General features: G+C 43.0%; 1 long non-coding RNA gene across 1 annotated transcript; it reads left to right on the top strand.

Annotated features, from left to right (window-relative positions):
• The first annotated feature begins 13,027 nt into the window (after positions 1-13,027).
• On the top strand, positions 13,028-16,913 carry LOC116511634. The gene is made up of 2 exons (XR_004255761.1): positions 13,028-13,538; positions 16,791-16,913. It is a non-coding gene; the product is annotated as an uncharacterized LOC116511634 (long non-coding RNA).
• Positions 16,914-17,247: the final 334 nt, after the last annotated feature.

Genomic DNA, 17,247 nt, shown 5'->3' with positions numbered 1-17,247 from the left:
TCTATAAGGAGAAATGTGATCTCTCTCTACAGACCATCCAGGATCCTTCCTTAAGTTCAGCACCTGCAGTTCAGAATTCTTATTTTCTCCAAACAATATTCTTTATCCTGATCACCTTAAATTAAGAATTTCCCATTTTATTGCAGTGTAGTTCTTGAGGGAGGGGAGCGGAGATGTAGCCCCTGCCCTATTTTCTTGACACCGCTGCTCTCTATTCTCTCCCCGTTTTTCTGCTTTTTTACTTTGCTTTAAAACCTCCCCCTTCATCCCTGCGCGCGTTAGTTAGGATGAGACGCCTGCCTTTGGAAAGCGGTTAATCTAAATACAGACCTTCAAAAGAATCCATACATTGGGGACTTTTATTAGAGGAGAAAGGAACCCTATGATTCTTATGCCCGTATTTTGTTACAGTGCCTTGGAACTCAGGGATATCTCCCTCCCCCCTCTTTCTTTTCCTCGTCTAAGATTTTTAAAAAAACGAAGCAAAAGGTCTTTCATCGGGTTTTTTTTTAATTAAAAAAAAAAGCCCAGCTTATTCTCCCCATAGAAGACATAACTCGCCTCTTTGGGAGGACGGGGGAAGAACAAGCGAGGAAAAAAAAGGGGGACCTTTACAATACGCGGGGCATTCGCTCTCTCGCTCTCTCTACTGGCCTGGCATTCAAGACTCGGCCTATTTTGGGGGGCTCAGCAAGAGAGTTTAGAAAAGAAGCGTGGGGTCTATTGAGAGGGCTCTGCCCCCCTTCACAACTGTGGGGCTTTATGAAACTTATCTTCCATGCCTTGTCAGGGCATTTACTGGAGCCCAATTAGTGCTTTTGTTGCAAAAGTTCTTTTGAAAAAAAAAAAAAAAGTTTGAGCAGGCAAAAGAGGATGGGGACAAAAAAAGTGGCGGGGGGAGGACACCGCGGGGCGGGGAGGGGGTTGAGCTCCCTCGCGTCTCCCTCTTATTTTGACGATTTCAGTCATTACGCCGTGTAATAGTTAATATGACAACTGGACGCTGAAGTTTGTATAGAAACACCTCGGCAACAGGCGAGAGAGCGAGAGAGCGAGCGTGCAGTGGGTGGCAACTGGCGCGGGAGCGGAGCGTCCGGCCGATGGGCGCGCAACTGGCAGATCCGCTGAATACCCGGGGAGGGGGGATGTGGAGAGAGGCGATCAAGGAAGAATTGGGCACAATTCTGGGGAAATAAAATAAAGTGGGCTGCCAAGGAGAAGGCGAGGTAGAGGAAAGTTAACTCGTTTTGAATGTTTTCCAACTAAAAGGCCCGCGTCCTTAAAAAAGAAAAAAAAAAAAAACAACAACCACCCTTGTCGCTGGAGTTAAAGAAATGTGTAAATGGGACGATTTTACACGGATTGGTTACAGGTCTTTTTGACCCACATTCCAGGTTTTGCTTTTGGCTCTTTTCTTCTTCTTCTTCTCCTTTTGTTGTTTTCCACTCTCGCTTTCAAAAGCGGCGTCCGGTTGTGGTTTTTTTTTTTTTTTAAGGCAAGAAGCGGGTAAAGCGTGTCGTTTGTTGTGTCCGTGCGTAATTAAACCAACAAACAACACGGAGGCTGCTATACAGTGTTGTAAACGGGAGATTTCCACCCTCGCTGAGTATTTCAGGAGATTCCTCCACCGGTTCCCCCTGCAGCTTGCGGTGAAGAAAACAAAGACGAAGCGAACAGGGCAAGTGGGATTTCGGGGAGAAAGAGATCCTGACCCTTCCATTGGGTCGGGATCCCTCTCTCCTCCCCCACCCACATTCCCCTCCCTGTTTCTCGCTGTTTAAATTTGCTCTTTCACAATGAGGCGACCGTGGCATTGACCCCAGCACAGCGCTAACTGGACGGTTTCTGCCTTGTTTTTCAAACCTACATTGTTTCTGCCGCTTCTTTGGGAAACTTTTTCATTAGGATTCCGTTTACAAAAAATTCTATGGGGTGGGGGGATGGGGGAGGACGGAAGGATGCATCTTATGCTCGGCCTCCTCCAAGCGCCGCCCTCCCCGCTTTGCCCCCATTAGGACGCATTAAATAATGAGGGGTTTTAAGCATCTTAGCTCCAGTTCATGCTAATGAGCGGTGGCGGGGAGGAGAGGAAGGGGGAGAGAAGCGAAATCTGAAGAAAGCGGGAGCCGCTCACACCTTTTTTTTCTTTTTAAGTCTCCTTTCTCAAAGGGAAAGTAAGTGGGGTTGTGGAAACGTCGGGTGTAGCGCACACGTAGCAAACTCTCTCTCTCTCTGTGTGTGTGTGTGTGAGAGAGAGAGAGAGAGTAAGAGTGAGAGAGAAAAAGAGAAAAAGAGAAGAAGAGAGAGAGAAGGAAAGAGAGAGAAAGAAAGAGAAAAGGAAAGAGAGTGAAAGAGAGAGAGAAGGAAAGGAAGAGAGAGGAAGAGAGAGAAGGAAAGAGACAGAGAGAAAGAGAGAGAGCGAAAGAGAAAGAAAGAAAGAAAGAAAGAAAGAGAAAGAGAGAGAAGGAAAGAAAGAGAGAGGAAGAGAGAGAAGGAAAGAGAGAGAAAGAAAGAAAGCGAGAGAGCGAAAGAAAAAGAAAGAAAGAAAGAGAAAGAGAGAGAGAAGGAAAGAAAGAGAGAGAAGAAGAGAGAGAGAGAGAGGGAGAGAGAGAGAGAGAAGCTAACCGAGCGCCTTTAGCGGCTTTTACGCGCAAAGAAACAAGACTTTACTCTCCCGCAGGCGTGGCTGGGCTCTGCAAGCGAAGCCACTTCTCGCCCCCTTTGCATGGCTGGCGCCCCCTAAAAACACGCCCCACCTTCTTCCCTCCCTAGATCCGTCTTCCCGCGCAAAGGGTCTCGGGAGAAAGTTGGAGGAAGACGGCTGGACCGACGGAGGCCGGTCGTGTGTCGGCATTGTAGGGCCACGCGTCCCGCGTCCCTCAGCGGCCAAGGCGGGATGGAGCCGAGCGGTTCCTTCGGCTGGAAAGATCAAGGCGGGTCATTGCCCATCTGGCTTCCGGCTTTCAGTTACGGTGCTCATTCGAAAATTTGGTGCCATCTCTCTCTCTCTCTCTCCCTCTCTCTCTCTCTCTCTCCCTCTCTCTCTCCCTCTCCCTCCCTCCCTCCCTCCCTCCCCCTCCCTCCCTCCCTCCCTCCCTCCCTCTCTCTCTCTCTCTCTCCCCCCGCTTACCAACGTAGACCTTTTAGCTCAGATAGCATCCGAGGACAAGGTAGCTGCAACTCTCTTGCGCGATAAGGAAGCATGGATGAATATGTGACAGAGATGGAGCAAAGGGTTCAGTCAGGTTCATACCGGGAGCCCCCCAGAAGAACTGAAGGTTTCCAAGGGAAGAAAGAAAGTTGGCAGAGCATCCTTCTCCAACCTGGGTCTCTTCAGTTGCAGCACTAAGACTCCAAATCCCCATCAGCCCAGTCAAGAATTTGTGGGGTTTCAGTTCTTAGCACCAGGGTGAAATCAACTTACCTTTGATACAAATGTGAGCGCATGCACATGCGCAGAGCATAAAAATGGGACATGATGATGGCCAGATGGGTGCGCGGAGCATCACCACTGCTATCGGTTTGCCCGAACCACATAGAACTGGCTGAATTGCACCACTGCTTAGCAATCCAATATAATTTTGGATTACAGTGTATGAATACAGGATATGTCAGTTACACAGACAAAGACCAGAATTTAAAAAAAAATCTCGGTAAATATTAACGCATGAACTCATAACAGTAACTATAATATGATAACACTTGTATTCAATATAATTTAGCATAACTAAATAGTTTATAAATCATCATACTTACAGTTGAAAACCATCTCTATTTTAATACAGACATTCATAGTCTTTTTTCCTCTAATTCCTACCCATTGTCTATAGCCACTCATAGAATCTGTTCAATGTCAGGTTGGAGCATTGTAAGTTAAAGGGGATGATATTGTTAAAGGATGGTGTATAATGTTGGTCATTGATTTAGATGACTTTTCATAGTATTAGACAAATGTATGGCAAAGCTGGGACCAGTGATGAGTAACCCTGGGTAAAGTTTCAAAGAGGTAATTTTCTCTGAAGAACGGTTGTGCAAAACATCTAAGTTGTTTTCTAAAGTGACTTATACACACACACCCTACTTCTAAAATGCTTCACTATGCTGCCTCCTGTGGCAGTTCCAGTAAGAGGCCTACTGGGGTGGACCTCTCCAGAGGCTTCCTGCACCATGCTCAGTCAACTCCTGGAAATGCGGATAGAGTTTTCTACCTTCACACAATTGTTGAATGAAACTTCAAGGTCATGCAAGGAATTGAGGAATCTTCTGTAACATGATGAAGTAAGTAAATTGATTGCCAAAGTGCAAAGCACTTTATTGAGATGACTCACAACTGCTTCTCATGCTTTACAATAATATCAATTAGCTTCTTCTACATGCTGGAAAGAGTTGCCTTTGGTCCTTGGGAAATGTTTATGTGCTTTCTATATTCATCTAGATGGACATAATGGACAGAATAACCTTAAGGTAGATAGGGCTTGGAAATTGTTTTGTCCCAAGGTGCTTTTTCAAGAGGCAACTGGACTTTCTGGTTTTTCTTTGAAGATGTTTTGCTTCTCATCCACTCTTCAGAGCTGAAGAAACTTCTTGGCTGAGAAGCTAAACATCTTCAAAGAAAAACCAGAAAGTCCAGTTGCCTCTTGAAAAAGCACCTTTGGGACAAACATGACTGGATGACTGAGAATCTCCATAGAATGGTTCAGTGTTGTTAGAAATTGGTTTGCAAGGGATCTCGTGAAAATTAGTGTCTCTCTATATATCTACTTTGTCATATACCCATGATAGACTATTTAGGATTAACGGTCTTTTATCATATTTACCCACACATTGTTGGATGACCATCTGTGAAGAGCAGTGTACTTCCCTTACAATAATTCATGATTGAAGAGGGAATTTTAACTAAGGAAGTTTATCAAAGTTCTAAATTACTTCTGCTCCACTTCTACTAAATTCCTATTGAAGTTTTGCTATGGGATTGACGATTTGTCTGGAGTACTTCATTTTATTTATGGTTTCTAAAATTCACAATGGTGAGAGATGCCAGCTTTCTAAAGTTCTGGTCCATTCATCAAAAGCAAAGGACTTAAATGAGAAGGGAAATACATGATTCTGAAAATGTTGCTGGATCTCATCATCCTGCATTGTGGGTCATGTTAATTGAGGCAGATGGGACTGGGAAATGTGTGGCTGAAGCCAATTATTTCATATGTCTGACATAATTAGGGCTCTTCTGATTTTAAAATATATTTTGTGTATTTGTATTATCAAATACATAGATATTTGATTACATACTGAGGAAGTAATGTTGGCTATATGCTACAACAGACCAATTGCTAGAGAGGGGTAGTGGCTTTCATTTCCACTGGAAATGGTCATACTGGAAAATAGTTATTGTAGCCTTGGATCATTTCCCCCAATTAATTCTATTTTGTGTCTTGTTTTTAATTGGGTTTTCTTTATATAGTTCTAGTGCTTGTGTTATAGATCATATTTATGCAGAAATATTGAAAATTCAAAAGGCTTCACAAACATTTAAGCACCACAGTACATATCTGTGACAGTTTGTGTTGACTTACTCTTGCTAAGTAGGACAACAATAGGAGTAAAGAAATACCATATTTGCATTCCTGTAACAAATTGCCAATCAGTAACAAATCATCTTGACTACAGTCTGTACAGACTTGAAGATTATATTTAATAGGCAAAGTGAGGCAAGAAGGAGCATCTGTCTAGAGAGCTCAGACCATTACTTCCCTGACTTTCTGATGTCTTGGGACCTGTTCAAATAAGGACAATGAACTATTGCTTAAGCATCTTGTGTGAAAGCAGCCTACAAAAACCTGTAGAAGCCTTCCTAGTAGCCAAAAGCTGACACTGTAATTAATTTGTGGAGATTGATACTGACACAGTTGATCAGTTTCTGTGTCTGTCTGTCTGTCTGTCTGTCTGTCTGCCTGCCTGCCTGCCTGCCTGCCTGCCTGCCTGCCTGCCTGCCTGCCTGCCTGCCTGCCTGCCTCTCTATCTATCTATCTATCTATCTATCTATCTATCTATCTATCTATCTATCTATCTATCTATCTATCTATCTATCTATCTATCTTCTTCCTCAATGCCCTTGTAGGTCAAGCACTGCAGTCTAATACTGTATAACACAATCTTCCCAATCTTGCACCCTCCAAGTCTATTGGATTAGATAAGTATCACCCCCAGATATGAATAGTAGTTGAACGTAGCAATTGTTGAAATTCAGCCCATCTGGAAGACACCAAATTGAAGAAAACATTGTAGGGGAGGGATTTTCTGGTCACTAATTGCAATCTGTTGAAGGTAATTTCTTAGGGGACAACAAGACAGCGGTGGTAAGACCCCTCCTGAAGAAGCCGTCTCTGGATCCAGCTGTTCTTAATAACTATCGTCCAGTCTCCAACCTCCCCTTTGTAGGGAAGGTTGTTGAGAAGGTGGTGGCTCTCCAGCTTCAGCGTACCTTGGAGGAAGCTAACTATCTTGACCCCTTCCAGTCTGGCTTCAGACCCGGTTACAGCACAGAAACCGCTTTGGTCGCATTGACTGATGATCTCTGGAGAGCTAGGGATGGAGGCCATGCTTCCATCCTAGTTCTCCTGGACCTCTCAGCGGCTTTCGATACCATCGACCATGGTATCCTTCTGCGACGACTGCAGGAGATAGGGGTGGGCGGCACTGTCTTGCAGTGGTTCTCCTCCTATCTCTCGGACAGGTCGCAGTCGGTGTTAGTGGGGGGGCAGAGATCGTCCCTGAGGCCCCTAACCTATGGGGTGCCGCAGGGGTCGGTCCTATCCCCCCTACTATTTAACATTTACATGAAACCGCTGGGCGAGATCATCCGAAGGCACGGGATAAAATACCACCAATATGCGGACGATACACAGTTGTATCTGTCCGCTCCGTGCCAACTCAATGAAGCGGTGGACGTGATGAACCGGGGACTGGAAGCCGTTAAAGACTGGATGAGAGCAAACAAGCTGATACTCAACCCAGACAAGACCGAGTGGCTGTTGTGTTTCCCTCCCAAAAATTTGACCAACATACCATCACTCAGGCTGGGGGGGCAAAATTTATACCCCTCAGAAAGGGCCCGCAACTTGGGAGTCCTCCTGGATTCACAGCTAACTTTTGACCACCATCTCTCAGCTGTGACCAGGGGGGCATTTGCCCAGGTTCGCCTGGTGCGCCAGTTGCGGCCCTACCTGAATCGGGAGGCCCTCACAACAGTCACTCGAGCCCTTGTGATCTCTAGGCTGGAATACTGTAATGTGCTCTACATGGGGCTGCCCTTGAAGAGCATCCGAAGACTTCAGCTAGTCCAGAATGCGGCCGCGCGAGTGATCGTGGGCGCACCACGGTTCGCCCACATAACACCGATCCTCCGTGAGCTGCACTGGCTACCTGTTGGTCTCCGGGTGCACTTCAAGGTCTTACTCACCACCTATAAAGCGCTCCATGGTAGTGGATCTGGCTATTTGAGAGACCGCCTTCTGCCAATTACCTCCCTGCGTCCCATCAGATCGCATAGAGTTGGCCTCCTCCGTATCCCATCCGCCAGTCAGTGCCGACTGGCGACTACTCGGAGGAGAGCCTTCTCTGTTGCGGCTCCGACACTATGGAACAATCTCCCTGTGGAGATTCGTACCCTCACCACCGTCCAGGCCTTCCGCACAGCCCTCAAGAACTGGCTAGCCCGTCAGGCCTGGGGATAATCTTATTTTCGCCCCTCCCGAATGCTGAGTGAATGTTGAGTTTTACTGTCTAATTTACTTTGTGCACATCTCTTTTTGGTATTGTCCTACACTCCCCTTCCCTTTTTTGATTGTAAGCCGCCCTGAGTCCCCTCAGGGAAAAGGGCGGCCTATAAATAAACAAATCAAATTCAAATCAAAATCAAATCAAATCAACAGTAAGCATGGAGTGAGCTGGGAGTAGGAAGAGTAAAGTGGGGCAACAACCAAAAACAGATGCCATTCCATCGAAGACAGGCACTATACTCTTATAATATATTAAAACTGATTTAAATTTTATGGCAAAGAAATTAGTATCTTGAAGATTAATTGCCATTCTGCCAGTCCTATTTACTTTCTAGGATCTCATTTTAAGATTTTTTTTTTCTTTTTAGTGATGCTTCTCAATCTTGCGAGCTGTTTTAGCAATTTTCAAGAAATGTTGAACAGTGCTGCATGTGGTGCACCAGGAAATTATAGCCAGTCTGAAAGGACCATCCAATTTGGCTGGGCTCCCCCAGTTCTGTCTGATCATTTACTCCATTTGGACAGGAAAAAACTATAAACAAACCCCCTTTTGAAGTATAACATGCTGGCTTGTTTGTTCTGAAACTTGTCCTCTAGTTTGCTCTATGATGCTGATCATTCTTCTGTTAATTTGTGACTCAGAAGTTAACCTACAGTCCTTACAAGTATAACATGAGGAAGGGTTGATCAGACTTTTGAAAGAAATGGGAGAAAGAGCTGTGCTTTGATTTGGGACTAGGAGAGTTCACTCAATAAGGCAGGCTAGGCAACAATCGGGGAACTGTGGTTCAAACTGTTTTGAAGTTCATTGTAGTATATTAATACATTGTACAATACAATGCAATAGCAGAGTTGGAAGGGACCTTGGAGGTCTTCTAGTCCAACCCCCGGCCTAGGCAGAAATCCTATACCATTTCAGACAAATGGCTATCCAACATCTTAAAGACTTCCAATGTTGGGGCATTCACAACTTCTGGAGGCAAGCTGTTCTACTGATTAATTGTTCTAACTGTCAGGAAATTTCTCCTCAGTTCTAAGTTGCTTCTCTCCTTGATTAGTTTCTACCCATTGCTTCTTGTTCTACCCTCAAGTGCCTTGGAGAATAGTTTGACTCCCTTTTCCTTTTGGCAGCCCCTGAGATATTGGAACACTGCTATCAGGTCTCCCCTAGTCCTTCTTTCCATTAAACTAGGCATACCCAGTTCCTGCAACTGTTCTTCATATGTTTTAGCCTCCAGTCCCCTAATCATCTTCGTTTCTCTTCTCTGCACTCTTTCTAGAGTCTCCACATCTTTTCTACATTTTGGTGACCAAAACTGAATGCAGTATTCCAAGTGTGGCCTTACCAAAGCATTATAAAGTGATATTAACAGTTCATGTGATCTTGATTGTGTGACCCATGTGGCGATTGTCCAGTCAGGTATTAGTGGATGCTGAATTATCAGGCTGAGGTTTCTGTAGTTGAGAATGACTAATACTCTGGATGCCTGGATAACTTTGAAGGTCTGGAGCATTTACAAGACCACGATTCAGAACTGAAAGCAGAGGAAGCATCACCCAGTTAGGCGATTCTAAAATGAGAGGTTCGATTAAAATACAAACATGGTTAGAGAAAATGATACATCAGCCCATAGAATTTAGGCCAAAGGTATTCTTATTGAGTATTCTATCAGAGAAATATAGTAAAGAAGATTCATATTTGATTGTATAGATAAGAGCAACTAGAATTGTGTTTGCCCAAAATTGGAAAGCAGATAAAATCCCATTGGAAGGGGAGGTAATAAAGAAGATATTAGATTGTGCAGAAATGAACAGGATGACATTGAGAATAAAGGACAAAGAGGAATCAGTGTACTACAGGACAAGATGGCGATTTTACAATTGGCTTGAAAAAAAGATATAGAAAGAGAAAGGAACAAAATATGAAATAAATAATTCAGTTGATACATTATTAAATTAGTGGGAGGGGAAATGAGAAAATATTAAAATGCAAGTATATAAGTGGAAAAATGACATAAGTGGAATTAATATTAGAAATAAAATGCATTAGAGAAAATTATTTGTATGAAAACATAATGTTGGGATTGCTGGAACGCCATCCTGTGAACCCATCAGAGAAAATAAATAAGCAAGGGCAACAACGGAAGGGTGGGTGGATGAGACGGGAAAGGAAGAAAGGGTAAAGCAGAGAAAGCAAGGGTGGGGAATCAGGAGTAGGAGAGAGGGTAAGAAGGAAGAGAAGGGAAGAGGAGAGAGAAAAGAGAGGGGAAAAAGAAAGGAGGAAGGAGAGGGGAAAAGAAGAAGGCAGAGAAGAGAGGTTGAGAAGATGGAAGGAGCAATGTTGTTGCAAAATAAGATGGAGGCCCAGGGTGGCAAGAAAGTGACCCAAACTGTGTTATATATGTGTGCGTAAAACTGCGGTAATTATAGAGACTAATGATAGATACATGTTAAATAGCAATTATAAGAATGTATATTTGTGAATGAACTTGAAAGGGAAAAATTAAAAAAAACTTAAAAAAATAAAATAAAACAAGAGAACGGGAAGTTGAGTTATTGGTCTTTGCCAATCCTGGTGCGAATAGAATTGGAGGAGTGATTATCTTGAATGATAAAAAGAGCAAGTGAAAAATAAGTGGGTGGCTGTAAGAGTGAGGGGCAGCTGATCTAAGCAGCTTGTTACCAAATGACCAATTGTTCCAAGAACTTAGATAAGTTGGGTGAATGAGAAGCTGGACAATTGGAAGGACTTAGGAGATTGTACCTTGAGATAGATTGATATATTATGAGAATAAACAATAGGCAACCATTGGTAGGTGGGGCAGAAAAATGAAGGAGGAGGTCAGATTGCAGTGGCAATGAGTGGAGGAATACATTTTAGGGGAAGAGTGTAATTTATTGCTACCTCTAATTCTTGTTTTGAGGCTGAGTGACTGGACTGTTGGACTCAAAATTGTTTCAGATAAACAACAGGTCCATTCATATGTCACAAGATCATGACCTACACTTGTGACCAAGGTTGGTATGTATTACCAACTTGCTTCAGCAAACTTAGTTGGGCAAGGGTGATTATGCTACCCCAGGTTTCAGTTCCTGCACCAATCTATATGCCAAGGTAGTGTGGATGAAGGGACAGTTATCCACAAAGAAGCTAGTCTTGTCCAGAGCTGTGACTCATTTTATTTATTTGCAATATGTATAAAGTTGTCCCTCTTATGCAAATCAACCATGGCTGGCATACCACAATTTTAAAAAAACAAATTTTAGGGATCTTCTGGATCTCAGGAGGAGGTGTGCATCAAGTGGTTGTCTTATGAGTGTCTTTATGTAAGGTTAGGGTTACATAGCTAGGGATTCTGCTTAGGTAGCGTTCATCTTACTGTTTGGCATATTCCTTGGCTTTCTGGAACTCATCACTGTTCTTGTGTTTGCTTCTAATGCTTGAGAATTTCTTCTGTCCTTGTGTGGGGTTCTGGGAGACTACAAAAATTCATGACCCCACTCTCAAGCAACCTCTCCTTATCTACAGATTTTAAGAGGTTCCTTGGTGTTATGGCACTGAAGGAGATAAAGTGAATAACAATATGAGGAGGCAATATGTGGCAAAACACTGAAACTGAACTCAACTGAACATGGATTTGAGCCTACATCAAAGTGACAACAGAAGCGAGGTGCTCTTACCTTTCTACCCTTATTGTACTCCAGCAGCTGTGCTCTCTTTAAGGTGACTTGTTGGGTCCCAAAAGTGCTGTTCAAAAGTGTCACAGTTTGTTGCAGAAAAATCAAATCCAGAAACCCACACAGATAACTGATTCAGCTGGATTCATTTACTTCTTTATATACATAAGAATAGATGAATAAATGTACAATACCAACAGGTGGTTCTTCCAAGTAAACACAAGGCAGGAGAGTTACAGGCAAACACAAGCAGCTAGTTTCATTTCAGCAGACAAGCCCAGACAGACTGCATGTTTACTTCTCAGAGCAGCAGACTGCTTAAGTTTCTGTTTCAATTCTCTGCACAGACTCAGATCTGTTTAAGCTCCCATTGGCTAATTTAGTTGCTATGCCTATTCATTGGCTGACCTTGTTCCCATGTCTCTGCCTTTTTAACAAAAAGGCAATTGGACTTTCTTCATTTTTTTCTTTGAAAACTTTTTGCTTCTCATCCATTCTTCAGTTCTTGGATGAGAAGCGAAATATTTTCAAGGGGGAAAAAACCCAAGAAATTCCAGCTGCCTTTTGAACATCACTTTTGGGACAATCATGACTGGGATGTCTTGAAAATCTTGTGACTTGTTCAGTTTTGGAGAATTTTAGGGTCTGTCCCTGGTTCCTGTGAGATGAAGACATGGCAAAAGTCCTAATTCAGTGACTGAAAGCTATAAGGATTTGGATAAAAAGAAACCGGTCTAAATCTGGTTCCAGCAAGGGTAGGTTTTTGTTTGTCCAGAAACCATGTGGCTCCAACTGCTCCAAGGGTTAATCTGAACGGAGTGGCATTTTTCCTGAAGTAGCAGTTCTATGGCTTGAAAATTCTCCTAGATTCATCTTCATCTATTGTTTTATAGATATAGAGCAGTGGTGAAATCCAAAATTTTTACTACCAGTTCTGTGGGCGTGGCTGGATGGGCGCAGCAGGGGAAGGATACTGTAAAATCTCCATTCCCACCCCACTCTGGGGCCAGCCAGAGGTGGTATTTGCCGGTCTCTGAACTACTCAAATTTTCTGCTACCGGTTCTCCGGAACCTGCCAGGACCTGCTGAATTTCACCCCTGATATAGAGGTTGTGGCTAGAAGAGCAGATGACCAGCTTTGGCTAAGCCCTAGTGTAGCCATTTCTCAGGAAGTAATTTGTGATCTTTGTGTCCTGGCTAAATTACTGCGATGTCTCTACATGGGGTGCCTCAAAGGTCTATTTGAACTTGTATTAGTACAAGATTCTGCAGCTGCATGCTAGCAGATAACAGTTGCTATTTATATGTAACACATGTGCTGTGGGTGCTGCGTTGGCTGCCAATAGGTTTTCAGGTACAGTTCAACAGGCTGGTATAGACCTACAAAGGTCTATATATCTTGGAATTTGGCTACTTACATCAGTGGTGGGATTCAAAATTTTTTACTATGGGTTCTGTGGGCGTGGCTTTGTGGGCGTGGTGTGGCTTTGTGGGTGTGGCTTTATGGGCATGGCAGGGAAAAGATACTGCAAAATCCCTCATTCCCTCCCCACCCCACTAACCTGCTTTCCAGCTCCGTTCTCCTGTTCAGGGCAACAAAAGAAGATCAGTTGGGAGGCTGAGAGGCAGCGGGGGCGAGGCCAGCCTGTTTGCCGGTTTTCTAAACTGCTTAAAATTTCCACTACCAGTTCTCCAGAACCTGTCAGAACTGGCTGAATACCACCTCTGATTTATATGTCAGCCTTACAAGGTAATCCAGACAGCACACTAAAACCATGAGTACTATTGCTACCTCTATTGTAAGGTTACAGTAACAGAATCTTGCAAGTCTGAAAACCATTTTCCTCTTTATTCCAGAAACTGTGCAGGGTCCCTTCTGAGAGATTTTCTGCAATCCCATTCCAGCTTTGGACTCAGAACTCTCTTATCAGATGATTGATTAGGCTGTGGATCTTCCTCCTGCCTCCCAAGGTTATTTTCACATTCCATTACACTGCAGGAGCCTATTCTTTCAGCTGAAAACTACCTAGCAGGTGTGTTTGTCTTAGATGGGCACACTGCAGCTTCCTCTCTCATGGGAAGGTAAGGAGGGCATGCTTTTATATGGTACCCACTCCATTGAACAACCTCCTGCTAGATATTTGGATGGTTCCTTTGCTTCAGGGAGATTCAGGAAAACTTTAAAGAAGACATTGTGCAAAAAAGCATTCATTTCAATTGTATTTTTCACATTTTTTAAGCTATCCATCACATTTGGAGGTTGGCATGGGGTCACTGAATGCCTATTTAGTTTAATTTCAGTGTTACCATTGAAATGTGATTTGATTCATTTTAGGTATATTGTACTTTGTTATGTATGTTAATTGTGCAGTACTATAAGAGCCGAGGTGGCGCAGTGGTTAGGGTGCAGTACTGCAGCCACTTCAGCTGACTGCTAGTTCTGCAGTTCGGCGGTTCAAATCTCACCGGCTCAGGGTTTACTCAGCCTTCCATCCTTCTGAGGTGGGTAAAATGAGGACCTGGATTGTGGGGCAATATGCCGACTTTGTAAACCGCTTAGAGAGGGCTGAAAGCCCTATGAAGCGGTATATAAGTCTAACTGCTACTATAAGACTGAAGAATCAAGTGGTATACAATATAGCACATAGCTTATTTAATATATTAGTCCTATCCTTAATCATATTAAGCCATAATACGTACTTTGTTTAGGTGTTTGGGTATTATATAAACAAGCACTATACTTGTAAATCTGTTATGTGAATCCACTCTTGGTATTGATAGTAGTTTTTTAAAGTTTGTGAATTCCTTTGAATGTTTAATATTTGTGCATCAATTCAATCTAAAATGTGATCTGTTCTCCAGACAAGACTTAAACTTAGATAAACAGAATCCAGTTAAATAAATGAGCTAAAAACATTATACCTGTTTATTGAGGAGAATTATCCAAAGCTGCATATTTGTGTCTGTCAAATGTATGCGAACCTTTTCATTCAGTACAGTAATTGTTGCGCCCTCCTCACAGAACAGGTCCTTGCACCTTCATGGTGGTTTGGAAAATATGGCTGAAACACTAGAAGGGGACTACTACTAGCCACTGTAGATAAAACTGAGCACCATGGACAAATTATTCAGTATTAACTAACCTCTTGTGTTTATAACTTTGACCAAAAGCCCTGCTAAGTGTCACTTGTTTGCGTACTGGTCAAAAAGCCTGAAAAATAGTGGCACTTGTATGTTGCTGTGAATCAATCCATATTGACTCAATTAAATAGAGTGAAGAGAGAGGCAGGTGCTTATCCAGGTGCAGAGGGATTGCAGTTCCCTGTATTAATGCCCTGTCTGATGCTGTTTATTTGCATTGGTTCCCACTCTATGATGTATTTTAAAGCAAAGAAAATGCCAGAGTGGGATTTCCGTAAACTCATGTAGACAGAGTGCCATCTGCTGACAAACAATCATTTTAAGGAAGAAGATCAAATGTGTGAACCATTGCAAGCATTCGACTCTCCTGCCTGACAATCAAACTGTGCCCCCCCACCCACTTGCAAAAAGCAGACACCTAGATGAATAGCTTGAAGATTTTGTCTGATGTTATTTTTCTTTTCAATTTGGACAGCTCAAATACTTTTTCAAATGGGGTGACTTCAAAAAGATTGTTTTAATGTTACTTACTTATTACATTAATTAATACTGTAGGTTGTCCAGTACTACCTTTACGTGAAATAATTAAAAGTAAAACACTATATGTAAAGGTAAAGGTTCCCCTCGCACACATGTGCTAGTCATTCCCGACTCTAGGGGGCGGTGCTCATCTCCCTTTCAAAGCCAAAGAGCCAGCACTGTCTGAAGATGTCTCCATGGTCTTGTGGCCAGCATGACTAAATGCTGAAGGCACGCAGAACACTGTTAACTACCCACCAAAGTGGCTCCTATTTTTCTACTTGCATTTTTTATGTGCTTTCAAACTGCTAGATTGGCAGAAGCTGGGATAAGTAATGGGAGCTCACTCCGTTATGCGGCACTAGGGATTCGAACTGCCGACCTTTCTGATCGACAAGCTCAGAGTTTTAGCCACTGAGCCACCGCATCCCTAGAAAATACTATAAAAAGCATATAAAAGAAGTATTCCTAAAAAGAGTACCAGCACCATCAAAACAGAGATGTTCACCAACTACTCTAATCCTAGACCTCTGAGAACAATCAGGTTTTAGGGGGCCATTTAAATAGGGTCAAAATGGAGGCTATGGAAATCTTGGAGGCCTTTTTACAGAGGACAGGTTTTTGCAAAAGAGATTTCCTTGGCCCCATCAGCTGACAGTCTATGTGACAGTATCCAAAGCTTGCTGACTCTGCATCATCATTTAGGAAGGACAGAAGCTATGGAAGAGAGATGGCCATTCAAATAACCAGCCTATTCCATGAACAGTTTTATAGCCAGTAACCATCACCTTGAATTGCACTGGGAAACCTATTGGTAACCAGTACAGATCACAAAGCAGAGGTGATGTGCACGTGGCATAGCACGCTCATAACGGTTAGTATCACTGAGTTGTGGAAAAGTCACAGATCCTGAGTGATTTTCAAGGGGAGCTCCATATAAAGCACACTGCAATAATTCAAATACACGATGAACAACCATCCTAAGCCACCTGTTCCAGGTAGTTCTTCTGTGAGAGACATGGGTGGCTTTAAAATTGGATAAATACACAATAAATCACATTTGTGTGAAGGCCTTCTTGGTCAGAGTGGCCACCCACTTCCTGAATAGGAACTGTAAGTCTATGAACACTCCAAATTGTACTAATAGAACATATTGTCACTCTACATCTTATGATATAGTAACCCAGTATGTTCATGCAGAGCAGGGGTGGGTTTCAGGCGGTTTGCGGCGGTCCCTGCGAACCGGTTGGTCGGCGAACCCGGAAGTAAGTAACTTCCAGGAACGCCGAAGGATCCGCCTGCCCGCCCGCGTTTCTTACCCGGTTTTGACGAGTTCTGTGCTTCCACGCATGCGCAGAACGCATACAGCGCCTGTGCGATCCTCCAGGAGCAGCTGGAGCATCGCACAGGCGCTAGTACGCATGCGTGCACTGCGCACGTGCACGAGGACGCTGCCGGCCCCGTTCCAACCGAACTGGTTGGAACGGGGCGAGAAACCCACCCCTGATGCAGAGTGAAACAACCAGTGAATACAATTTGGAATTGCTTTCCCTTTTCACATTTTGTTTTAAGGCTGGGGGGGGGGGGGGTAGTGAATAGTGAAAGTAGAAATATGTCCTAGCAAACTTTTTTTTCCTGCCATATCCCCATCAATTGGATCTGTTTCTCCTAAAGGGACATTTGATATCATGTTTGGTGGATGTGGAAAAAACTCAGAAAATGTTGGATTCAGTACATGCACTAATTCAGAAGATTTTCAAGACGAATGTACAATTGAAACCAGAGACCTATATTTTGGGATTAATAGATAAGCAGCTGGAAAAAAAACTAATGGAACTTTGTTTTTATATATAATAACTTCAAACAAGATTATTATATGCTTGAAAGAGGAAAGGTTTGGCACTAATCACAATGGAAGAATGGTTGGTGAGAATGGTGCAGAGATAGCTAAATTGACTTCTTCAATTACAGAGAAGACAATACCTACAATATATTTTTGCCGACTATAAACATCTTATGGACTTTTTGCAATAAATGGAAAAAAATGAACTTTTGATTTATGGTTTTGATGATTAGAAAATGTTAGATAATAGAAAAAATACAGCCTTTTTGTAACCATAGAGCAAAAGAT

This window comes from Thamnophis elegans, chromosome 7 (assembly GCF_009769535.1).
Source record: "Thamnophis elegans isolate rThaEle1 chromosome 7, rThaEle1.pri, whole genome shotgun sequence".
Lineage (NCBI taxonomy): Eukaryota > Metazoa > Chordata > Lepidosauria > Squamata > Colubridae > Thamnophis > Thamnophis elegans.
This window is presented reverse-complemented; position numbering and strand designations above follow the sequence as displayed.